This window comes from Polypterus senegalus, chromosome 11 (genome assembly GCF_016835505.1).
Source record: "Polypterus senegalus isolate Bchr_013 chromosome 11, ASM1683550v1, whole genome shotgun sequence".
In the NCBI taxonomy this organism is placed as follows: domain Eukaryota; kingdom Metazoa; phylum Chordata; class Cladistia; order Polypteriformes; family Polypteridae; genus Polypterus; species Polypterus senegalus.
In genome coordinates, this window is record NC_053164.1 from 18,532,071 (window position 1) to 18,559,851 (window position 27,781).

The window sequence follows — 27,781 nt, forward strand, 5'->3', positions numbered from 1 at the left end:
AGTAAGGTTATCAGTTCTTTTGATCTGAGAAGGGAGCAAATGCAGGACAATGTCATCGTCACTGCTTGCATGCTGCATGTATTTAAGTGACAGCTCCCATTTGAATAGATGCTTTGAGAATGTCCCTTTCTGCACAACAATATAGCTCAGTTTTTCGCAAACCTGGACTCGCCTCCTCTCTTGTGCAACTCTGTGATGTGTGGCTCCTAATGTATATACATACTCGGAGAGAGAGACACACACACCCAAACACAGTGGTTTCAGAAAGTGTTCAGATCCCTTCACTTTCTGCACACTTTGTTGGATTGTAGATTTAACATGAAAAATATACATTTTCTATTTTGCTCATCAGTCTACACTCAATAGCCTACATTGACAAACTGAAAATGTTTTTAAGAAAGGTTTGCAAATTTTTAAAAAATCAAAAACTGAAAGCTCTTTTTCCTATAAGTATTTAGACCCTTTGCTGTGGCACTCCCAACGTGTGTTCAGGGGTATCCTGTTTGCTTTAATTCTCCTTGAGATGTGTCCAGAACTTGACTGGAGCCCACCTGTGGAAATCTGAATTGATTGTACATTATTTAGAAAGGTACACACCTGTGTATATAAGGTCCTGCAATTCATTCTGCATGTCAGGACTAAAACCAATTATTATAGATCAGGGTAAGGGAATAAATAATACCACTTCCAAAGCTTTAGGTTTTCCAAGTAGCACAGTAACCACAATTATGGTGTATCAGAAGAACTTTGGAACCACTTTCCTAGAGTTGGCCATCTGATCAAATCAAGTTATTGTACAGGACTTTTGGAGAATATAGTTTAGAAGAGGAATTTATTAGCAAGTTTGTGAAAGAGCTCATTCTATTTGATCACAGTGAAGTTATTTAAAAAGCACACTAAAAGTCAATAAATATTTTAGGGGGGATAAAGCAAGGACAAAATTGTGCTGGAAAGAAACATCAGACTTTGTCTGAAACCTGGTCTCTCTAATCATTGTTTGAAAATGATTAAGGAAACAGATATCTACAGCGAAAACACCAGTCTGACCATAAGTAGTTAATTGAGGAAAATTAGATGCCTTTTTTGCCTATTAAATGAACCAGAGTAGTAGTAAGATGACAGCAGGGTAAGTATACTGATCGTCTATAAAATGTGTCTTTAAAATTGTCTTTTTCCAGCTACATTCCTACTGGCAACCAACATTTTAAAATCTTTAAATTCAGTGAAATGAAATGTTAATTTGAGTTGGCTAGTAGAAGTGGCTGGATTAATTAAATTGGGCAAATTATGTGATTTGAGATGCTATCAGTTCAGCATTATTTGTTATCGTCCTTACTCATGGCAAGATTCAAATGTGATTGTTCTTATGTAATAGGTAAACAGTGTGTTGAAAGGAGGACAGTGACCAAGCTTTACAATATCATGAGCAAGTAAGCTTCTGGGGTATCCAAGTTAAGATCGCCAAAGACAGTGATATTTGACATTAAGGCACATACAGTAGAAGTGAGCAGATTTAAAAGCTTGGTTGCAAAAGTATTAGTCTTTTGTGGTTAACTGATCTTGTAGTAGCTGACGTCAAGGTATATTAGGTATATTACAGCTATGCACTCCACAACATATTTGCCACTACAATACCCGGTTTCACATAACAATAGAACGTTAATGACTTGATCAGTGGGGAAGTTACCCAGTAGCAGCAATGTATTTGTTGATAACTAGGTATTCAATAAGATGAATCTTATTGATCTTGGCTCCTGTTATTTTGGTTTTTGTTTTTGAAGACAGTGAAGATTACTGGTATCTGATAGTGGGATTTAAACAAAATTAATTTAGGCAGATGAGTGGTACATGGGAATATTGCAGACATTTGTTAAAAGGCAAAATGTTTTACTCATGATTTTATTTGATTTTATCTTCATGATTTTAGTTTTACTCATGATTGTCAAGTCTGCAGCCTTCTTTTGATCATTTAATTATTGAAATGACTCTAGAGGTGGCTAATCTCTCATCACAGTGAAAGTAACAAAGAAGCATCGGACCTGAATTTTATTCACCAATCCCTAAACCTTGCAGGAAAAGCAGGTTCAGCTCAATCCTACCCATGAACACTCTTGATCTCTTCTTCATTACAGGAGTTTGAAATGTTAAAAGCACAGGTTCTGCTTTGGCAAGCCACCTGACAAGACAAGTTAGCTAGCTTCTCAATAATCTAATCTAACACTTGTGAAAGTTGGTTTTGACCCTGAAGAAAACTAGATATTAGAAAGATGTTAAAATTAAACATTCTTACAGTCAGCTGTTTTTATTCCCAGGCTGTAGTTGTCAGTAGTTGGACAGCATGTGTTTTAAAGGTTTTGCTTCTTGAAGACTGTTTTGATACGATAGATAGCTTCAAGCTAAACACAAATATAATATTAAATACAAATGTTTTGTTGCTGATTTTTGTCTGTACTCGGCATCTGATACTTTTAGTTTCAGCGTCTCAACAACAGTTTGTCAGCATTGATGGATTCCACTTGCCCTGATACTGTCATCACTGACTACACCAAGATTACCAGGGAAGAAGTCCAGTCTTGGCATCAGTTATTCATGAAAACATCTCAAATATCAGAATTTTCCTCCTTCCTTTTCCACACTTTCATTTAATTTTTCGTCAATAAGTTTTGTAAAATAAGGAGACCAAAACTCATGAGTTGACAAGTGGGTAACGTTCCACACTTATTCTGCCCTAAAACCAAACACTTACTGAGTATTCAGTTCTTTTTAATGTAATTTGTCCTGTTTGCAAATGAAACATCGAGCTGCATTCCTAGTAGCTGTGCCACTACTTTTAGATCAGCGCAGATGTTCCACTTGTAATTGTTGTACTGTATATGTATACTTGTAATGTGAGTGGAAATCACTAAAACAGGTGGTTGCAATGAAATGGCATGTGTTAGAAAATGTACAGGTGATTTTAGTGAACAGCAGTCCAAACTCCACAGGGTACACACAAGTGTTAAGGAAGCAAAACCTCTGTTCAGTGATATCAACCATCAAGTCACTTATTCATGTTTGAATTTAAGTAACTGACAGATAAATGCTTTAAGATTCATATCTATCTCTCTTATACAAGTGCAAAAGTAAACCCACTGTGATGGAAGCAAAAATTGTTCCTATCACACATGCTGGATATCCCATGAATTTACCTGTAAAATAGCAGGTCATCCTGAAATGTGTGATGTATGCCAGAGTTGATATTCCTGGAAACTTGTTCAATTAGATTGCCAGATAAAAAAAAATAGTATAACTTCCAGTAATCTGCTGCACATACCACTCCAACCATCCATTGTTTTACCAGGAGCCTAACTCTGCAGTACTGGGTGCAAGGCAGGAGCCAACCCTAAGCAAGTTTATTACAGGGTTTGATCATAGACATACCCACAGTCATTCAGATGTAATCAATTAAAGTTTCCAGTTCACCTAACCTGCATTTCTTTGGCATTTAAAGGGAAACTGATATGTCTGCAAGAGAAATCCATGTAGATATGGGACAAGTGTGCAAACTCCAAATGCACAGCGTTTGAGCCACATTTTGATAGGAATGCTTCAATCAGGTTTAAGGCCAATACCGATCACCATGTTACTTGATTAGCTGTTTTGTTTTTTTCCTTTATCCCTTTAAAAAAACTTTTCACACTAAGCTCCTGCATAACCAGACACAAAAGCCTTATGTCATTTATTAAAGTGTATTTTTATACTTAAACTATAGACTACTGGTGTTAATATTAACAAATGGAAATTTTCTACACTTATTGTTCAGTGACCATAAAATATTAAAATAAGTGAACTTTACTTAAAATATATACTTTAACTAAGAAAATATAAACAAAGCTACAGTATATATCCATATTATATATGGCATAAAAGAAAATAAAATGCTTCTCATAATTACAAGCTGTCATATTGTTTTAGTTCTTCTGTAATGTACCTATCTGGGACAAGCTTAATTAAAAAAGTACTTTACACCATTTCTCTAACAAAACAAAACAAAAAATTATATATATTCTCACACAGTCAATTGATATTGACAATTAAACACTGCTTAAATGTAAATATACATGCACTTATAGGTTTTAATCTTTTGAAATCATTAATTGTACTACAGCTTTTTGCTGTTAAAATGTGCATTTTCTATGTTTATAGAGGTGTTTTTTTCCTTTCTTCCAGTGTTTCAGCTAGACATTTGTAATTCTTGAGGTGTATTTATAAAATATGGATTACCATTTTATTTATGTATTAGCACGTGCTTCTAACCTCTCTCTCTGTCGTTTCTTACCAAAATGTATGCTGTATGGCAAACGCCAACAAATAAACACAGTACAAATGTACTGTAAATGTAAAAAAAAAAAAAGCCGTTGTTTACTAAGCAGCAATTTCAAATTCGTCTTTATCTTTTCGTTTTCCAATTGCAAGCGTAAGCTTGTACAATAAAAAAAAAAAACTCATTGTCCAAATTCAAGCAGTGTTAATTGAAAGGATAAAATAAAGATCTGAATTCCTCTAGGTAGCTTTTCCTGCAGTTTGTCTATCAGCACAGGACGACTTCTCTGGTTGCTTTCTTTCATTTTATTAATCCACTTTCTTTAATGTAAAGGCCAATATGCCATTCACCTCTTGTTCACTGAATAAAATAAGCCTCCACTCACTGCAGGACCTTTGCTGCAAAAGAAAAAAAGGACTACCATATTACCTCATATAAAGGAGCATAGCAACTAAATTATCATAAAGCTTAGAATATCAGGGGCTGAAAATATTAGTTTTGGTTATTGGCCTTTTTACCAATCCCCAATCGAGTCTTCTTTTAGTGAAAATTGGCTGATTGATTGGGGCAACCCTAGCTTTGAACTCTGGATAACGCTGTTGCAGAATTTAGAATTTGAAAAATATGTAAAGATCCTTAAAAAGGGAAGCTACTTTTTATTTGAGCTGGGGAAGAAGGAAGAAGTTAATTCCCAGTTCCACCTGGTATAGCCATGTCTACTTTACTTCACAGCTGTTTCTGTTTAGTAATGCAATGGTTGCAGGGAAATGGATAGCGTAAAGTGTTTGGTTAAGGAAAATAAATGGCTGTAGACATTTTGGTTCATTGATGCATTCTAATTTCCAACTTTCACTTTTTCTTTATGTCTAAATATGTATTGTCCAAAAGCTACTTTAATTGAAAACACATTAGAAACATCTTCCTGGGTCCAATCTGTTTATCAGGGAGTGTCACATGGTACTGGCCTGGATAGTTAATGAATTGTGGCCAAACAACTCTCACTTTATTCCAGGGTAATAATCCTGAATTCTGTGTGTGACTGAGGTTAGAAGGACAAGATCCTTAAAAAGTAAGGAAAAAAGTCTGTCTCTTTCTTTGTGGACAGCTAACCATCACATCAATATAAGCTTGTTGCTTATCCTGCTTCAAAACCATGGGCATTAATATGAAGTTCTCCCCTCCTCCTCCAGAATTGCAGCTATAACATTTTCCACTATTTTGGAAATGGTTTCCACAAGATTTTGTAATATATGAGGGATTGTGTGCCCATTTGGCCAAAAAGAGCATTTGTGAGGTCAAGTACTGATGTTGAATGCAAAAACCTAGCTCGCGATCAATGAAGTTTAGTAGGTTTTGCAGGCCAACTGGAGTTCTTCCATGTCTTTGTGGACCTGGCTTTGTGCACAGGGGCTGGAACAGAAAACCTCCCACAAAGCTGAAAACATATAATTGCCTAAAACGTCTTTGCATTAATAGTATCATTCCTTGAATCCAAGGGGCAAAGCCCAAAACTACCATTTTCCTTCTCCACCAAATTTTACAGTAGGAACTATACAGAACAGAAGGTAGGGCTCTCCTATTATCTGCCAAGCCTCAACTCCCCTATAGGCTGCCAGATAGTATAACATGATTTATTACTCCAAAGAAAATGTTTCTGCAAAAATCTGAGTGACTCTGACAAGGGCCAAATTGTGATGGCTATAAAACTGGGTCAGAACATCTCCAAAATAGCAGGTCTTGTGGGGTGTTCCTGGTATGCAGTAGTTAGTATCTACCAAAAGTGGTCCAAATAAGGGCAACCTGCGAACCAGAAACACGGTCGTGGGTGCCCAAGACATGATTGATGCATGTGTGGAGTGAAGGCTAGTCCACCTGATCTGATCCTGCAGCACAAATAGCAGAATAACTTAATGCTTCCATGAAACAAAGGTGTAAAAACACCTTCAAGAGGCTGCATATTCATATACTGGTTTGAGTACCTATAATGACCCCTGTCCACTACCGAAACTACCTGCAATGAGTATGTCAGCATCAGTGCTGGGCTTTTGAACAATGGAAGAAGGTGGCCTGGTCTTATAAATCAAGTTTTCTCTTACAGCATGTGAATGGCTAGGGTTGTGTATGTGTTGCTTACATTGGAAAGAGATTGCAGCAGGGTGTGCTGTGGAAAGCAAATGTTCTTCTGGGAATCCTTGGGTTCTTCTGTTCATGTGGATGGTATTTTGACATAGATCACCTATCTAAAGATTGTTGAAGACCATGCAGATACCTACATGGCATCGGTATTCCCTGATGGCAGTGGACTCTTTCAGCAGGATACACAGCAAGAATTGCTCAGGAATGATTTGAGGAGCATGACAAAAAGTTCAAGGTGTTGAGTTGGCCTCCAAGACGAGCATCTGCAGGATGTGCTGGAAAAACAAGTCTAGTACATGGAGGCCCCACCTTGCATTTTACAGCACATAAAGGATCTGCTGCTAACATCGTGGTGCAGAATACTATAGAACAGTGGTTTCCAGACTGTGGTACGGTACGCGGAGCCTTTTCAGGTGGTACACATTGCGGTCCCCGAAATTTATCTGTGCAAAACCCCTTATGACAAGCCTGCTGTGATAAAAAAAAAACAATGAAATTGTTTAAATACAATAATACGTGGATTCCCAAATTTTGTGTGGTGTGAAATTTCGTCATCTGAATAAATAAAACCTATTATTCGAATCAGTATTTTGTTCATTTAACGCTACCATAATTCCGTTTTGCGGAAGTCAACTTCTACTTCTTCACTGTTTGAGCTTTTGGTAACTAGATGAAAGCACAACGCCGACACTATTTAGTCTTCGGTAACTCTGCCTCACAGAAACCGCTCGCGTTTGTTGTTATACATGCACTGCCGCTGTATCGCATCATAGTCACTAGATCTCAGCACAAAGCCGATACCATTTCGTCTTCGGTAACTGCGTCACATACAGGCCGAAGGCAGGATTTAGTTTTGGGGCGGAATTTATCAATTTATGTACATGCACACATTTTTTCATTAATTTTATGCATAATTTCTTCCAATTAACTTTTATTCAGATTTTGAGGCGGATTAGACCCGAACCTCCCCCACCCTTACAGCTCTAACTCCCTTTCAACAAGGAATGGGTGGTACGCAACACAACTCACTTAACCTCAGGTGGTACTTGACGTCCAAAAGTTTGGGAAACTCTGCTATAGAAAACCTCAGGGGGCTTGTGGAGTCCACGCCTTGAAGAGTCAGAGCTGTATTGGTGGCACATGTAAAAACTTTAGAATATTAGGCAGGTTGTTTTAATATTTGACTGATTGATGTGCAGTGTGTACAGTATGTGTGTGTTTGTATGTACATATGTGTACCTGATAGAGTTGGGGGATCTACAGTACTGCCACGAATGGCAAAAGATCCCCCAATCCAAGCATGTAAAGCTTGTCTATGCCAAAGGTGCTTCAGTGAAGTAATGAGTAAAGGGCCTAAATAGTTGTTTCAGGGGGATATTTCAGGTTTTGTTTTTTCAGTAAAATTGAAAAATTCCAAAAAGCTTTTTTTTTTGTTTCATCTTTCTGGAGTATTTGTTGCTAAATGAATTTAAGAAATTTTAGCATAAGTCTACAACTTAGCAAAATTTGAAAAGGTGCAAGGTTTTGAATACTTTCTGAAGTCGCTGTATGTATTCGGTATGTGTACTCATTATACTTTCTACCCTAGAGTAGTAAATCACAATGTACTTTTTTAACTGGGCAATTTCAGCTTCTAATGGAAAGACAAATGTGACGTGTATGTTTTATGCTCATATACATTTGGAGGACCGCACACATAAATATTTGTGGATAAATAATGCAAACAGGTATTTTTTTTCTGCTATTGTTATTATTTGCCTTAACCCTGACACATTTGTAAATGTGCGCAATGCTTTCAACTTGTCAATGAGAAGTACACTACATCTCATCTGAGTAACAAGCACTCTGGTAGCGGAGTCGCGTATGATACACTTCACACTGAACAGCAGGCATAACAGGATGATTGAATTTCATTGTTTGCATTCTCTTAGTGGATCAGGTTTCTGTGCTTGATGGCTGTGAGACAGAGTAGCCTCTTTTATGGGGCACACCTTGAGGTAAGCACAAAGTTTATATTGCTGGGTTCTGCATATTTTTCCTTACAGGTTAGCAATTTAGCTTGGATGCGGAAAGAGACCATTCTTGGCTCTGCATTAGATGACCAAGCTTGAAAAGTGTGCAGTCTTAATTGTTAATTGGCTGTGGCAGCCATCTGTTGCCATGTACATTGAAAGTCTGAATACACTAGTTGAATGCTTGCCAAAGATCAGAGGTTACCTTTTCAATGAAGGTACAAATGAAAAGTTGTCGTTTTGGGTGACAGTAAATGAACAAACCTCTTGATTGATTGCAGTAAAGGAAAAAGAAACACTTATGCTGACCTTTATTCTAAAAACTTTATTGGATTGGAAAGTGAAATTGATAGGATGTTCGAATAAAAAATACATTTTTGTGGCAAAGTTTCTTTTTCCGTTTTCCAACTACTTTGGCAGAAGGATGTGGGTGCGGTCTGCTAGCTCGTTTATTAGCATTCTTGCTTTACCTGGAGTTGGCAGCTGTTCTACTTCTGCCTTGTTGTAAAACCTGTTTGTTTCATAACAAAAGCCTGACCTGTTTACTGTTGGAACTGGATTTTCAATGACAGTCTCGGTTTTTTTTTTTTCCTCCAATAAAATAAAACTTGACTGCTGTGTGGCTGTAGTGTCTTTTCATGGGCTATTGATTTACATTAAACATTTATTAACAAAAAGCACAGAAGCTTTGTGGTGATTGGGGAGGTCATCATTTCTTAGTTGTTTTGTGCTTTTTGTGTCCTTTTAGTTTTCATCTTTTCTGTTTTTTTTATCTCCTTTATTTTCCATGGCAGTGTTTTGTAATTTATATTTCTTTTGTTTCTCTGTCAAGTAGCTAATCAACTTAAGTGTTTTCACGTAATCAGGCAAAATATTCACACAACAACATATTGTAATAGGTCTGTTTCATAATAACCTGAGAAGTCTGATAAATGAGAGGAGACCATTTAGCCCATTCAGCTTATTGCCTTATATTTTTATTCTTACTTAATCCTGCATCTTATTACTAGTCTTCCTGCTTTCTTGTCATGTAGTATTAGATTACAGTTAAAATTTGATTGTTTTCCTGCAAGGAAGGACTGAAGCCAAACAGTATTTATTAAAAATAAATAAATAATAATACTAATAAAAACAAGTTCAATTTTAAAATACAATTTAACATACATTTGGTACACTGTATTAATCCCTAAATGGAAATTGTCGTTTTCTATGACCCTTGGTGGTCAGAGTATAGGGTCAACCATTGTACAGCGCCCTGGAGCAATTTTCAGGTTAAGGGCTGAGCTCAAGGGCCCAACTGAGTAGGATCCCTTCTGGCAGTATCTGTGTTTGAGCCAGTAACCTTTCCATTTCTTTGTGTTAATTATGGTAAAAATACAGAGTACTAGCATCATGAGTGGTGAAGAGATGATGCATATTTCTTTTTGTTTAAGATACTTAATATTCTAGATTTGTATTTTATATGTATGCATTTAGCAAATGCCTCTGTTATTAGAAACTTGCATAGTACAGCTTATTCTTTATTTCTATACTGAGATTTTGGTACACAATCCAAATAGTAACTCGGTAATAACCCATTTTGCTAAGTGAAAGCAAGTTTGGTCTTATAATTAGCACACTATGTAATTTGAGCCCACCTCCTTTGGAAAATGACAGTCTTCTTACTTTGTTGGTCCCAGTCATATACAGTACTTTAATATGTAAAAGATCCAAATAGATACACCTCTTATATTAGGTACAGCTGAGCTGAGGCCTGTCACAGCAATATCAAGTGCAAGGCTGGACTGTGGCCCTTTCTTGCACGTTTGCATACACACAGTCACTTACACTGGACTTGTGTAGTGTTTTTAAAACAAAGATTTTTGGCATGTGGAACCAGAATGAGTTCATAAAACTTGCTCAGATCCAGGAATAATACGATCGCTACACAGATAGTAACCATGCTTGGTCTAACTTCATATGGTGGGCAATATACAGTACATATTGCAGTAAATGCAGGTCAATTTTTTATTTAGCTGATTTTGTTTTATATATAAGAGATAATGTGTTAAATGTACGATAATTGTCATGATTAGAACTGTTTAGTCATTTTTAATTGTCCTTGGCGTCTGATATAAGTAGAATAATCTATCTGATGTTCCCATCTGTGCAGTGTGCCCTGCTGGCATATGGGAGAGTGAAGCAGCATGAGGGGGATTGAGAAGGAAATGTACGTATAATCTGTAACTTAATGCTTTCTTACACTTAAAATCTAGTGAAAACTGAATGCTAGAGCTACCTATGATACCTGGAGTAGTTTGCTATATTAACATTTTTAATCACTTCATTTGCATCTTGAAATACTTTTGAGTTTTTTATAGAAGTATGACGACCTTCCTTTAAACTTGCAGTTGAGCATAAAATAAACTGCATCTTATGCATTGTATGGCTGCCTTGCTGTTTTGTATATGAAAGTTGATTTTGAAACTGGCACCTGCTAATAGGTACATTAGTGCACTTTTAAATAAGCAGCAATCAGCAGATTCTGCTACTATTTCTTCGTCTTTAACATTTTTCTTTTGCATTCATTTTCGAATATTTGCTTTTATTTGAAATGAATGTATCTTATTAGGTGAATTATCTGGTATTGGTTGATTACAATTGTTTAAATAAATTGCCTTTATATATTGCACGATTTTGACTAAAGCCAGATGTGGACTGTTGAGGTTTTGGTCTCTTAGTAAAATATAAATTTCTATTTTCATTGGCCATATTCACTTTTTTAGGATTTAGGTACAAATTTGAGAGTAACTTAATGCCTTTTGGCAATATTCTATAATTTCTATCTTAAACTAAGTTTGTCTGATAAACGTTTTAGTAGATTTGTCAATAGTGCTGTGTAGATTTGTAAAATTGCAATTATTGACTTATGTTGTATGAATCAAGTTAATTATCAGCATTTTTTTTAGATTTAATGCCTAATGATACTAAAGAGCACTTGTTTCTTTTATGATGGGAATCAATTTTTTTCCGTAGGAAAGTGTAGTGTCAAGAGGTGGGTGGAGCTGTGGGGGGAAAAAAGAACATTATTAACACAAGTGTCTTAGCCCACGCAAACACTCATTACACTTTCTGTCACCTCACCAACTCAAATATGCACATAAATCATATTTTGACAGGAACAAAACTTTTCTCGTGGGAATGCATAGTGTGGACTTGTGAAAAGAGAAGGGAAAATCACATTCATCCTGGGTCATAGAATTTCCCATAGTGGTGATAGCTATTAGGCTATATGTAAGGCTTGTCTAAGTTTCTGCCCCTGTTTCACTTCACAGCAGCAACAGTTGTTTAAAAAATGATCAGCAGTTTTACTTGACTAAAGTTTTTATGGATATATGGAAGAAAGTTTTGGTAAGTTAGGAGATTGCTGACTATGATTTATAAAAATGTATAGGCTGCAACTGTGGTTGAAATATGTAATCTGATGCTAGGTGTTTGTTACCCACAACCCTGTTCAGGATTGGTGGATTTGGAAAATGGGTGAATAGATATATGATCGTCATTTCAAGCTTCATTTAGTTTACATATTGTGATGAAAATGAATGATACAGTGACCTTATGATTCAGAGCAAAAGTGCTTGAGCATTTAAGTTATTTTTATGGTGAAACATAATTCCTGATTTTTGGTGATAGCTGCAGATTGGTTTATACCTAATTTGGTTTAACAATACTAACATTTAAGTAAACCAAAAAGTTTAAAAATGTAAGGCATACTATGATTCTAGAATTTTATTTTACTAAGTGAAAGCAAGTTTGGTCTTATAATTAGCACACTATGTAATAAATAAAGCAGAAGGATGACATATAAACAATGCAATATTATGTAATAAATACAAAAGTATTAACTCATATTTAAATGTATACTTCTGTTTGGATACATTGTATGTTATACACACACATTCACATAGTACAGTGTGACAGGGCTAATTTAACCCGCCATCATTTACATTATGGTTCATTATTTAAATTGAGTGACTAAGGGGGCCATTACTTTTTCACACAGACAATGAAGGTGTTGGGGAACTTTTTTCTTTCAGTTATCAAATGACCATTTAAAAACTGTGTATTGTGTTTACTCAGGTTGCTTGGTGATCTGAATCAATTAGGTGTTATAAATAAGGAAAAATAGAGGAAATCAGGAAGTTGGTAAATAAACAGTATTGTTTATAGATATACGTACATACACACACAATATATAGATGGATAGCTTGGATGTGCTTGAGACCTCACAGGGAAACCCACCCTTATTGTTTTGATGTAATAAGGACTTCATGGACCACCCTCAGCTTATTTCTTTGACACACACTTCATGCTATCAGGAGAAAAAGGTGGCGTGATGGTGTGGTGCACGAGGGAGGCTGGCGTGAGATTATCGGGGGGTTGGAGTTATCCTTTACTTGCTTTGGAACCATTTTGGTATTGGTACTGAAATCCAATAACTGGTATCAACACCATAGTCAAAATTCTAGTAATAATCCAACACTAGTAGACAAACACATACATTTAGGCAAAATGAATCATAATGAAAGCGTATGTAATGACTGCAAAAATACACACACACACCTGTACGTTTATATGGTTGTGTTTACTGAGAATGTCTCCACCCTCTGAGAAGCATTTAAGGTAAACCAGACACTGCTTCTAAGAAAAGTGCATGAAACCCAATCTTTTATTCTTTAAACCAGCATTTCCAGTTTTTTTCCCTCTTCCATAGTATACTGACAATTTTATCCGTTGGTCAAAATACAAAAATTCTAATCAGTGAAAGGTATATTAGCTAAGGCTGTGTTTTATAATTTTACATCTAAGGACAATTATTCTGCCCCAAAACTGCTAATAGTCATTTTTTTTGCTGTCATTCACATACTAATTTACAATTTTATGTTCTGCTGTATATTTATTATTATTAAGAAACTGATAAGGGTGTGGTTGTGCATTTTATTATCTGATATATTTTAATTATTTACACCAAAAATGGACAAATGTGGGCTGCTTCTGCTTGGTAATTGCAGAACAGCTATTAAGCAGTTAGGCTTCTTGAGTGCAGATGGGTCCTAGCTAATTTTCTGCAAGCTGAGAGTCAGATGGTAGCTTGAAAACTAATTGCTACTCTCTGAGATTGCTGTTTAATCCTTTTGTGTGGTTGTGGCTGAGTATTAAACAGGGTTCATAGGCAAAGAGAGATGATTTACTTTTCACATATTTGAATATATATGCTTAGCTCTTAAAAACTAGTAATTTTTTGTGATTTGAAAAGTCCTTTGCTTTGCCAGCTATCAGATTCTACTTTATTGACTATACAGTGAAATAACCCTACTTTTCTAAAAGTCAGCTAAATGTAATGATGTTTATAAGGGAATAATAATATGTAATATTTACTTTAGAAACTGTTAGATTGATTACTTTCTGAGCATACCTAATGAGAATTGGCTGTCCAGGCAGGGATAGACGCCAGTTAGTAATTAGCCTTGGACAGGATGATAAGTTATTTGGATGGCACACATGTACATACAACTTGAAACAGTCAGACTTGTATGGTTTTGGAATGTGGCAGAAACTAGAGTTCCTGGAGAATACACTGCAAATGTGGTGAGAACATTCTAACTTCACACAGAAGACATGACAGCTTGAAATTGAGAGAGGGTCAAAATGCTGTTTTGCAACATGTGTTTCTTATGCCACCACTATTGTATTTTTTTGTGCTACTATAAATTTATTGATGTAAACTTCATCTTTTTAAAGTGTACTCTGACTTTTAGAAGAGTTTATGAAATTAGTTTCTTTAAAAGGCCAGTTTGATTCAAGAACAAACTGACTGCATTACTCTAGATCTAGTCAAAAATTCAGTTCATAGACTTAGTAGTACAGTAGTATAAATATTGTGGGTTAGAGTGGAAATTTTCCAGAAAGATCAAATATACAGGTGTGATGTTGTGTTCTTACACCTTTTTGTAATAATCAAATGAGGTAAATAATTCTAATTGCGAAAATTATACAAAGCATGGTCAAAAAGGGTGTTTTGAATGTGCATTACAAGGAATACATGTTCATTTTCTATACCTTTAAATATTATGCCATGTGGTTGATGTCTGGCAGCCTTTAACTCTTATGACTTCTTCAGGTCAATTTCACCCATTTTTGTGTTTAAAATCAGTAAAAGCATCCTACATTATATCTGATCAGGATGAAACATTGTGATCTTTCCTAGTTTTCCTCAAAACAGAACAAAAACAAGTTAAACATTACATATTTGCATTGCTTTTAAAAAGGTCTTTCGTCACCGCGTCTTTCAGATCAAATTTGATGCACCATTCTTAACTTTAATGGATTTCCCTGTACATTTAGGTTAGTTTGTTCACAGCCCCCAGAATTGTAAAAACTTTTTGTAAAGCACCCTGGCTTTAAAAAGAGTAGAACATTTTCCAAGTGTCACCTTATTGTACAGCTGCTACGCATTCTGAACACAGCAAAGTTCATTTGGTCAATATTGACTCTATTGGATTTTTCAATGCATTAAGGGTAGTGTTGTTTTCACAACCCATAACAGCTACGTAAATACTGTCTTTTCAGTCCAGAATTATAAAGGCTTTTAATAAATTGCCCTAACTTTGCAAAAACAAAAATTTTTTCCAAATGTCACATTTTTGCACAGCTGCTACACATTTTGAACACTGAAATGTGTTTCAGGTTATTTAAATATTTCTACATTTCTTAAGGTTTTACAAAAGCTAAATTTCAGCTTGGAACAAATAAAGTTCTGTCTACTGTATGTATCTGTCTGTTTAATTTAGTTAATTTTAAGTTTGCTTTTATAGTGGATTTTAGTCTCCATTTAGGGCACTGTTTGTTTACATCCTATAAAGAACATTCTTAAATGTCATCAGTCATAAAACCTAGGATCATCTCTGCTACAACTTAATAGGGTAAATCAATATAAAGTAGGTTTGGTATGAAAAATATAACATCAAGGGCATTTAAAAGGGGTGTTAGAATTGGGTCAAAAAGACCTGAACAGCCCAGCATTGAGTCAGCACTTGAAGATGTTATGAGGGTTAACGCAGATATCAATGACTTGTGTGGTTTCTGCTATAAAGTGCGATGAAAACATATAGCGATCCAGTTTTGTTAGTCAAAGGACTTGCTCTTGATTTGAACTAAAACTGAATTGGAGCTGTCTGTGGTCAAATAATATGGTGTGCTCAAGAAGTTAAAAAGGGAAGAAGTACAAGTAAAAGCAAAATATATTTGCAATTTAGAAGGCCATGAGTCTCCAAAATGGACACTCACACTCACATTTCAAAAGTGCATGCTTACAGTGTCTTACTGTATTAAAGAGGGTGTAAGAAAATAAATAATAACAAAAAATAATATCAAAGCAGACCATGCTTTTATATATGATACCCTAATTATTGGTGTCAGTAGTATTTATTGATGTTTATTTTTTCACACTCCAGACCGTGAGAGGGCATCCGCCCTGGTTATGTTGGGGGCCACGGGTAAAGGGCTTGGAAGCCCAGCCCTGTAGGGACCCGTGGCCACTGCCAGGCGGCGCCCCGGTGCCTGAATATCCCTGGAGCCCAGCACTTCTGCCACACCAGGAAGTGCTGGGGGAATACGACAGGGGACAACCGGACGGCTTCCAGGTGCGCAGCCGGCACTTCCGCCACACTGGGGCGTGTCTACGGAGGAGTGCCGGGAAGCAGCTGGAGCCCATCCGGGTTCCTATTTAAGGGGCCGCCTCCCTTCAGTCGATGGCGGAAGTCGGGTGGAAAAGGACGGAGCTGGAGAGAGGACGGGAGGTGGCCAGGAGAAAGGCATAAAGTACTGTGAGGCCCGGACTTTGGGGGAACGGTGCAAAAGGCACGGGGAAGTGCACTGACATTATTATTGTACATAATTGTAAAATAAACGTGTGTTGGGTGAATATAAGATGTCCGTCTGTGTGTGTCCGGGTCCGAGTCCACACAAGGATTACATTTATTATTATTCATTCATTTCACTCCATGTTTGTCAAACCTGTTTATTTCAGCCTAAGGTTGTAAGATGCGTGAACCTACCAAGGCTAACCATTGTGCTAACTACTCTTAATTTATGAATTAATTTTAAAAATTAACTCCCACCTTACATTGAATGATGCCAGGATAAAATAAACACAGACAACCCTCATAACCCAAATTGCATAAAAGGGAATAGAGGGATGGACGAATTTGAATTAGAAAATTTTAAGAGCAAATTACATTAAGTAAAATGAATAAAAGTGTATAATTCCCCAAAGTAAGCATAATAAATTCTCTGCCTCATAAGGGCAGAAAAGGATAGGTCAGAAATCTGTGTCTGAAATTAAGTTTGTTAAGAAGTAAGTCTTGGCATGACTCTGTGGGCTATTTTTATTTCAGAAAGAGAATGAAAAAGCTCAATTAAGAAAGCATTTCAATTAGAAGGGAGAATTAGACTCTCATTAAAAACTTGTGTGAAACAAAAAAAAAAAACAGCATCCATGGCTTTGTCTTCACTGTCTTAGATTTAGGCATTGCTTTGTTTTTATAAATGAGACCCTGTGAAAGAATCAGTCTCAGCACACAAAGAAGGTTTGGGGTAGCCACTCTTATATTGTCCCTGGCTGCAAAAGGGTAATTAATCAAGTACTGTAAGTAGTGCTCTGTTTGAGTTCCAAAGCTTGAACTGAACTAGTGTTGCAAACATGGCGGTTTTAAAGGCCAAGCCCAAATGTGATGTGCCTCTGGGTGCTGGGAACAGAAGTGACGTACCTCTGGGCCCTGGGACCGGAAGTGACGTTCCTCTGGGCATCAGGACTGGAAGTGACGTGCCTCTGGGCGCCGGAACCGAAAATGGTGTGCTTCTGGGTGATGGAAACAGAAATGGTGAGCCTCTGGGCGATGGAAACGGAAATGGCGTGCATCTGGGTGACAGAAACGTGTGAATTGGAGAGAACCCCAGAGATGGGTACAACAATATCTATGAGCCAGACAGGAATTCAAAGTTGGAGCAGAGGTGGAATTCAAAGGGATTTCTCACATTAATTACTATTGATTAAATGCCATCTATACTTTAATTGCCAAGTAGTCATATATATATATATATATATATATATATATATATATATAAAAGCAACCAATGTCACACAGTAAATTGAAATGTCAATTATTATTGGCATGTTATATGCTTTCTCTCAATTCAGAATTTCTGCTATGTATAAGAAACAGAGAATCTGTGCAGAAAGACATGTGACCTTTAATGCTAAGGCAGGATTAAATAGCCAGCTGCTTCAACAACTGTAAATTCCATAAGCACTAAATCTACTTGTGAAACTGTGTATTGGAAAACCAAATGAAAATAGCAGGTGTCAAGCAGAATCAGCTTCATTATACTTCCTAAGTGCTATTGTGCATTTTTGCAGGAGTTTTTACGTAACCGGCATGAGGCTTTTGCTCTTGAGTTGACAGTATTTCAAATAATATTCAACAAGGTAAGAGAGCTAATCAAACATGATTTTTAAAATTGAAACTTATTTACTAAATGGTGTGAAACATTCCCTGTCCTGCTGCTCACTGAGCCATATCCTTAATCATAATTTGTTATTGCTGGTGATGTAGAAAAAGACAGGGCAACTTGCACACTTTTTGATCATGAGTTGTTTGCCAGCGTTGAACAGAATTCTCTTCATAGTGCAGATTTCTGTGCTGACATGAATTTTCTTTTTAAATTTTTTTCAGGCACGCGGGCATATGGAGTATTATTTTTCCGGGTTAGAGGAAGTTTCTGATTGTCGTGGGAATACATTGTGTTGTGTTGGCTTCTCATATTCCAGTAGTTAAAGTGTCTATACAAAGTATTCACCCCAACCCGGGAAGTTTTCACATTTTATTCTTAGTAACATTGATTTCCTATGGATTTCATTTGGCTTTCTTGACATTGATCAACAGAATTTGACTCTTTAATGTCAAAAGTGATAACAGATCTCTACTAAATAGTCTAACTTTATTAATAATATAAGACAATAATAGTTGAATAGCTAAGTAGTCATCCCCTTCAGTTCAGTATTTAGTAGATTTTCATTTTTCAGCCTTGATAGCCCTGAGCTTGTGTGTGTGTACACGTCTTTGTCTCTCCATTATCTCTTCCATTTTCCCCCGTCGTTCTTTTTTGCTAAACTGCTCAAGCTCTGTTAGGTTGCATGGAAATTGTGAGTGAGCAGCCGTTTTTCAAGTCAAGTCACAAATTCTCAGTTACGTTGAGTTCTGGACTCTGGTTGGCCTCTCCACAACATTAACATTATTGTTTATAAGCCTATGTAGCTATGTAGTGTCTTGCTGGAAAACCAATCTTCTCCAAAGGAGCAGGCTTCTTGCAGACCACATAAAGTTTTCCTCCAAATATTTTGATGTTTTCATTTTACCACCACAAACCTTCTAGGGCCTAATGCAGAGAAGCATCTCCACTACTTGATGCTGCCATGACCATGCTTCATGATGGAGATGGTGTTTTTTTTGTGTTTTTGTTTTAAATTTACAGTGTTCAGACATTTAAATCTGAAGGTCAAAAGTTCAATTTTGATCTCAAACAAACTTTTTTCTAACTGATATCAAGTCCCCCATGTGCCTTCTGCCAAGATGTCTTGTGTGTTCTTTTTCTCTTTGCCATTTTCCCATAAAGCTTTTACTGGTGATTCACCTGTGAAACAGTTGTTGCTGCACAGTCTCTCCAAATTCTTCCACTGTAGCTTGTACCTTTTAGAGTTCTCAGAGATCTCTTGGTAGCCTTCCTCACTAATCTTCTTGCACCATCACTCTGTTTTTTAAGACAGCTCCACTGCTATGATCAGATTTATGAGTCTGCTGTACTCTTTTGTAATGATCGATTTAAATGGATTTCGAGTGATATTCAATGACTTGAAAATTTCCATCCTCTGACTTGTGCTTTTCAGTTGCTTGGATTGTTTTTTAGTCTTCACTGTGTATATTTAACCACCAAACTGACTTGGCACAAGCAGGTCCTTCCATATTCAGGTACATTTTCAAGTACAATCAACTGAAACCGTTGACAGGTGACATCCATTGGACTAGTTCCGTGACTTCTAAAAACAATTGACTGCATCAGTGATGATTTAGAGGTGTCATATTAAAGAGGGTGAATACTTATACTATCAATTATTTTGTGCTTTATATTTTTAATTAGTTTATTATACTATCAATTATTTTGTGCTTTATATTTTTAATTAGTTTAGACTGTTTTCACTTTGACATTAAAGTCTTTTTCTCTTAATCAGTTTCAAAAAAGCCAAGCTAAATCCACTGTGATTCAATGTCATGTAACAATAAAATTTCAAAACTTCTCAGGGGTGAATACTTTTTATAGGCACTGTACGTGTCAATAGAATATAGACATACTCTCCTATAAGGATTGTGTTGGAAGATGGACACCTGTGTGGTTTACATTGAATTTTGTGCTACATATTTTACTGAGTTGAGCATTTCTGATCAATGTATATTATTCTCAATGCGGTGCAAACTAGTCTCCTCCCTCCTTTCTTCCTAGTGCCATACGACTTTTCAATAAGAAATATCGGAGATAATGATTAAGGTTTTGATATATATCCTGTAACCTTTTTTTGTTTTGTTTTTTGGTGTAAATATGTATTATCTAACTGCTTTACCTTAACCTTTCTTATTTCTATTTGTCTGTTTTATTTCATTCTGTCTGTTATTAGATGCAACTGAGAAGGCAAATTTCATGTTTTCTTGTGTAAACATGACTAAATAAAGAAACCTTAAACTTTAGTTATCACTTTAATCCCTTCAGACATGTTCATTGCCCTCTTTATGTTGTTGTGTCTGTGAAGAAAAGATTAGAGCACCAATTTCAGTCTCTTTTACATACACTGGACAGTCAACAGTGTGAAGTTAAATTTACTTAACTTTCTAAAATTGATGGAATCTAATATTCTCAATGTGAAAAATGTGAAAATGAAAATTTGCAGTGCAGTATGTTCTACAGTAGACACATTGTTTTCTGCCATTATCGCATAGTTTAGATAGGTTATGCTTTTTATCTATCCTTTTCCCCCTAATAAAGGTTATTCTGTTAATAGAAACAAGCAAAGTAGAGTCAGTCCTGAAGGAGATGTCAATGACGGACGGAGCACACACAAGCACAAACCCAGACTAGTTAACACTAGTTAGTTAGAGAAATTCAAAGATGTCGGTCACAGGATGCCAGGACTATGAGGAGATCAGCTTGTTTATGAGGACAGCATGCATGTTACACACCCCAGGACAGAATTTGTTTTGCTATGAGAACAATACTACCCCCATATCACTTTGAGGTCCAAGTTTTTTTTTTTTTATTTGTTTGTACATACAATTCATAAAGAGCACAGATAGTATCCCAAAAAGGAGTCCTGTGTGAGTATCACATCTTAATGTTGTTTTTTGGCCTTTTTGACACTGACCAGTGCAGTTCATGGATCCAAAGCAACAAATAATCATGCCAATTGGAATTGCTGCGATGTACAAATTTATATGTGCTTTTATTAGTTTCCATTGAAATTGGAATAGTGCAATGTAATACAGATATGATATGATGGTGGATTTTGATAGATTTTGGGCTGTTGTATACAAATAAACACCTTTTCTCCATTTCCGTGTGTTGTCAGTGTGTATATGGCATGGTAAATGGCAAGAAGAGTAATTGCTCCCTTGTTTGTGACCTAACTACTTTTGCTTTAGGCTGAGGTGTACTACCTGCCCTGTTGTGTTGCTAATTAATAGGCAGTAAAAACTTCCTGTCATAGTTGTACAGAGGTGAATTGCTGAACTTACAGTATCTTCCTTTGTTTACAAGAATGACTTTTACACTGAAGTCTGTACCTAAGCCATGTCTAAGCATGTATGATGTTTCTTAATTTGGATATTGAGGTATGTTTATTTTTAGGTGCTTTCATTTCAGGGAAACAATATAAGAACAGTCTAAAAATGATCTTGGCTCTATAGATTGATTGGTGTCAGTAACATTTGTTCGCTTGCAAATATTCTTTTAAAGGTCATACATTTGTTAATAGTTCTGGACTCTGCTTTTACAAATTACGAATAAAGTGTATCTGTGTGAATTTTGGATTGATTGACAGATCAATCTTTATGTACTAGTACTCACATTTTGCACCATTGCAACACTCTTTACTCTGTAAATTAGATTACCATACAGCATGACGGTAGAAAACAGTTGTTTTCTTGAGTAGCTAGTATATGTACAGTAAGACTGTAGTTAGGATTTTACCCCTGCATGAACCACTAAGGAAAAGGAATCTGATATTTGTTTATTTATGGTGTCTCTGCTTTTTTGTGTGTATGGTTGCAATAAGGACTGTCCAGTTGAAAATGTTTAATGCCAAGCTTGTACTGCTAACTCATTGCTATTTATTTTAAATTATAATAAAAATTAAGTTTAATTTCAGTGTATGGTCAACAGTAGTGAAATTGGTTTAATACCCACCTCATATTGGTGCCAAGCTCACAGTGAATTTTGAACTACTGTACTGCTGTATTATTAAAATAACTGTCAGAAATACAACTTCCTCCAGGTAAATCTATTGTTTAGAGAGTTCATTAAACATACTTTACTTAATTTGCCTAACATCCTCTTTTTGCCTGCTCTTGCAAAACAGTGCTTTAGACAAAGGAGTTACCACAAAACTACATTGAACCCTTAGTCATGTTAAAACAATTTTAGAATGAAAAGCTAGTTTATATCTGACATTGAATGGAAAACCACACTTCAAAGATTGTATCCTTTTGTATGTGGCAGACATGGACTAATGCAGTGTAAGCTCACATACTATTTCATGGAGTGTGCCTGAACCTTGATTAATTATTTATTTAGAACTGACTTAGGAAAGTTAATAGTCCCCCTCATCCTCAAAAACCTGCATAAGTTGCACTGTGTACCACATACTGACCTGCTGCATCACAGTTAGGAATGTATGGCAGCTGACTACATGGCTCAACAGAGGATGGTTAACCTTGTCCAGGTCATCATTGAGGCTAGTCTCATATAGAGAGCACAATTATGTTAAATGAATATCTGTGGAAAGCACCTTACAACATGAGTTCATACCAGCTCTCCAACGAAACTTATCCACTACTGTTTCCCAACAGTGCTGTTAAGACACAAACATGTCCAAGGATTTTTGTGAGACTATGAAAAAGGACCTGGACCTGGTTAGCCAAAATGAATCGTAGTCAGGTGAAGCAAGGGGTTAAAAGTGGGAGATCAGAAGAAGACAGGATCAAAACAAAATGAAGCAAGACATTAATCAGAAACAAGGAGCAAAATAAAGTTGAAGCTAGGAGACCAACTTAACACTAGGGTCTACCGGAATTTGAAACTAGCTACAATAGTGAAGAGTTTTGACAATCATTACTGAGATATAGAGCAAGCAATGACCATTGTGCATATATGTACTAATTATTATTATTATTATTAATAAACTTATCTAATAGTATGTGAGACATAAGAACAACTACGATTCTGTCTGGCATGGATGCCACCAGTTTGTGGATGTAGGCGACATCAATTTTCAACCACTTTTTCATCATTAAATCCCAGATTGGTCAGATGGCTCTGCTGGTGCTTCACTCATTGCTTCAAATAGTCCCACTGATTTTCTTTGGGGTTTAAATCTGGGAATTTTGTGGGGCATTTGAGACATAAGACTGATTCAGAATACTTTTGTCATCTTGGAAGACTGGAATAGACATTTTGTGTTTACTCAAAAGGAAGGTAACACATGGTCATATAGAAGCCCAGTGCACTATCAACTCGAGCAAAAGATGCATTTCCTCATAACTAAAACACCCCCAGATCATCAGAGAGCTGCCTTCTGCCTGAATAGCAATTTGCACACAGTCAGCTTTCATGCAGTTTACAATGTACCCTTGCCTTGCATCATTTGAGTACAAGCAAAAACACGACTCAATAGATCAGATAACATGCTTCTCAGACATCAACATTCCAGTTTTTGCAGATCTGCGGCCACTTTAACTGTGTCGGTTTGTGAATAACTGTTAGCAAGGGTCTCTGCCGCAGTACTCTGCTTTAAATATCCATGGCATGAAGTTCCCTTCAATCACTTCTGTGACATGATCAGTGTGACGATCACGGTTTTGTTAGCATCGTCAAACTATGTTGCGAAAATACAAAATAAAAATATTAAATCGTGCTAAAGTAGAAAATACATTACAAACCGAATCCTCATACAAAATGAAATACATAAAACAAATTCATTGCAGCATGTTAAATAACTGTATCATTCAGTGCTGTACCAGGAGATTCTTAAAGCTTTTTTTTTTTTTTTAACACCTTCATTCCTTTAAGTTTCTAACTTGTACGCAGTCATCTATTTACTGTATGTTGTTCAGATATTGAAACTCTAATCTAACTGCACACATTTTGGGGGAAAAAAGGCAAAATGTAAATCAGCTATTTTTGTTAGGTCTTTTCATCATTGCCTAAGCTATTTAAACCATTAGAAATCTTTTTAAATGCACCTAAGTATAAATTAGTCAAATAAATAATACATATTTTTAATGTATTAATAGGAATAATTAACCTGCCTTTGTATTTTTAGGTTATCAAAGAGGAAGTTGAATTTGAAGAACCACCATCTAAAGTCCTGTTCATATCAGCTGGTAAGGAATTTTTAAAAGGCTTTATCCAACATAAAATGTATTAAATGAAAATTTAGTTTGCTGTAACTAGTGATGTATGAGCTTGAGTGGAATTTTATATTATACTGCTGTATGCTAAAACTGAGACTTTTTTACAAATTAAAAGATTACATACGTTTGTTTAGAAATGGCCACATAATAAAGCTGTAACAATTGTGTTGTAAGGAAAACAAGATATGAGGTAAGCGTGTTATTTACTAGTAATCTGTACTAGTTTGGCAATACCTGAAACATGAACAGTTATAAGCAATTTCTTTGTTTTTCCTCTCATTTTACTCTGTGTGTTAAGTATAGATTTTGTTTACATCCAGCCGCTGTATGTTAAGATTAGGCTTAATTAAAGGGAAACGTTGGAAAAAAAAGTAGATATTATGCTGTTTTCATGATAAAGTCATAATTACTTGGTCAAAACCTAAATATTACGTTTATGGCAGTAAGTTTACCTGTTACTTGAAAAGGGACCTCTAGTCTGACCTGTTTTACCTGACTGAATCATTGAAGCTGATCAGGTTGCCTGTGGTGTACGTTCTTTTGACACTAAACACACACTTGAATATTTCATGAACATTTCAGTTTTGTTAAGTGTTTTCAGCATTTTTTTCAGACCAGGGGATGTTTTTAAAGTGTGTATTTGTAGTAGCATTACATCCATAATCAATACTTTTGAATACTAAAGTAATGGACTGTATGGTCTTTAGAGTCCTGGTGCTTCCTGTTTTGCTATATGGTTGCGAGACGTCAACACTATCCAATGACCTGAGATGAAGACTGTACTCCTTTGGTACTGAGTCTCTGTGGAAAATCCTTGGGTAATGTTGGTTTGACTTTGTGTTGAATGAGCGGTTGCTAATGGAGTCCCGAATGAGGCACATTACCTGCATTGTGAGGGAGCATCAGTTATAGCACTACGGCCATGTGGCACATTTCCCCGAGGGTGATCCAGTTTGTAGGATCCTTATTGTTGGGGACCCGGGTGGCTGGACCAGGCCAAGGGGTCGCCCACATAACACATGGCTGCGGCAGATAGAGAGTCATTTCCAGAGGGCGGGACTGGACCGTGTATCTGCCTGGGTGGTTGCCAACTGGGATCCTGAGTTTTTTCATAGTGTAGTGGGTGCGGCAATTCACTGTACCAGTGCTTGCTCCCAACTTGACTTGATAGGGTTTTGAGTGAATGGGTAATAGTAAATTAAAAAAGTGTACAGCAATGTTTAGTTTAGAAATAAGGCATATCCTGCAAATCACAAGTTGATTCCTTCTGTGAGGCCGATGTGAACATTAGGAAAGACTTTTCACAGTGCAGTTGTGATCTGCATGTCACTTTTTCAAGTACTTTTGATTTGCTGTTTTTGATTTGGTTTTAATACATAAATACATTTTGTAAATTTCCAGCAGTGATGCTTGCTTGTAAAATTCTTAGGATGATCAATCGTTGCCTTAAACATTGGTGATTGATGGTGTTATCGCTGTAGGTGGGGAATAACCATTTTACCTGAGCAAACCAACATTGCTATATTGCATTTTCATTTTCGCCACAGGGTGTCCTTGTGCATTCTAACAAAGTACAAAAGTTGTTCATTTTATATACACCAGATGGACAAATTGATGGCTAAGAAGAAATCAGTCTTGCCAGTTTGACTTCAAAGCAAATGACCGTGGTAAGCCAAAGGATCTAACCAAAATTATTTGTTGACTAAGCAGGATGGTGGTTGTTTGTCTCACAAATGAAGAATCTGCATATTCATTTACATGTATAATCCAGCAGAGTCCATGAGTTCAGCCTGTGCTTCAAGCCCAAGCTTTAAAGGCACATTTCATCGGCATTTGTTTAAGTTTTGCTTTTGGATTTTGAAAAAAACACATACACATGGCAGTGAATCATGAGCACAACGTATCACAGTCATTCTATTTATGTGAGGGTTAATAAATTGTTTGCTCAATGTATACTCTACAAAGTGTCTTTTTTTTTTTTTTTTTGCTATGCCACTGGAGCAGGTGAAAGAGCAGTTATACCCTGGAGTAAAATCAAGTGATATACCCTTTGTATCTAATAAATCTATGTCACATTCTTTTGGGAATGGATATATGCGTCTTTTTCATTGAAATGGTGCACTGAGAATTTGAGGAAGTCCCCATTTCCTTTCAAAGCCACCAAAAATTTTAATGAGTCACTTCCATTGTGAGAGACTGATCTACATCTCCTGTATTGCTGATTGCATAGTACTGAATATATTATCTTACTAGTGGATTATAGAGAAATGTTTGAATCACATACTGAGAATGGATAGACAGTCATGGTCATTTAACCACCTACACAGGATTTTATCCCACCAGTCTTGATTCTGCTCACGCATCCAGACTATATGAGAGAGAGAGATTAACATGGAGTAAAAGAATTATCGAAAACCTCACAATGAGCATAGCAAGCCTTCAATAAAAACTTTACCTCCTGGCTAAGGACCGAGTTTGTTCAAGAAACTATAGTAAAGGCTAAGACAAAAATTCAGCAAGAACAGAACATTATTCCCACTTTTGAACTTATTTACACTGTTCATGTATCATTGCTGAAATATTAAAATTTCAAGGCTTCCAAGGTGCTGCTCTCAACTGTAATATTTGGTCATTTGTTTTGCATTAAGCATACTTAAGCATACTCAAGACTGTTTAGTTTCTGGTACCACCAACTCCCAACACAGACTTCTCTACGGTATTTGTAATTAGCATACAAGTTACGGGTAATTCCTTGTCAGATCATCACACTTTCGACCTCATCCTCACAGATTTTAAAGAAACTTGGCATTCTGATTTGGTCATATGAGTAACCCATGAAGCTGAAATTGCATGTGTCTTGGATCAATGTTAAGGGAGATTTAAGCTAACAATGTTTGAACTTATTGCTTTATGACTTTGACTGGCTATATCTCCCTAAATATAAGTTTCACAGAAATGGTTCCCATATTGTTTTAAAGCTGTGTATATTTTGCGTAAATACTATGCTAACTCGAAAATGAAAAATGACCATTGTTTTGAGTGATTATAATAATAAAAAATGACTAGTAAAAAACGTTTTAAAATTGATCTTTTATTTTCAGACATGCATGTTTCCAAAAATGCTTACAACATGTCCTAGGGATATCATGAAGTGTATTTGCTTTGAAATTCCTCAGTAGTTTTTTTTTCCATGAAAATAGTACATATATGTTATATCTTTAAAGTAAAAACATATGGGCTTGTGTTAATCTGTGAAATTTGGCAAACCTTTTTTTACTTGCAAATATGCTGTATTTTCTGTTGACCTTGTTTGCGGAATGTTTTCCTAGAACTTTGCTGGGTGGCTGTGATAGACAAACATTTTTTTCCCAGCACCCCATGATGCTTTGCAAGGCCAGCATGTTCTGAACTTTCATATATGTATACTGTAAGATTGTTGCTGACTTGCAGTATTTTTATTTGATGGGTATATTAACTAACTATAATGAGAATATTATGAGTATAGGTATCCATATATGCAGCTGGTAGCTCTACCAGTTTTGTTTAGAGTGCATGTG

General features: G+C 36.2%; 1 protein-coding gene across 4 annotated transcripts in view; it reads left to right on the forward strand.

The window, feature by feature from the left end:
- Positions 1-27,781, forward strand: part of sipa1l3 (signal-induced proliferation-associated 1 like 3) — a 306,750-nt gene that overhangs the window by 94,991 nt on the left and 183,978 nt on the right. For all 4 annotated transcript variants that reach the window (XM_039768114.1, XM_039768115.1, XM_039768116.1 and 1 more), the window contains one exon: positions 24,134-24,194. The gene's annotated coding sequence lies outside the window, so the exon portion shown is untranslated. Of the gene's footprint in view, positions 1-24,133; positions 24,195-27,781 lie in introns of those variants that run through there.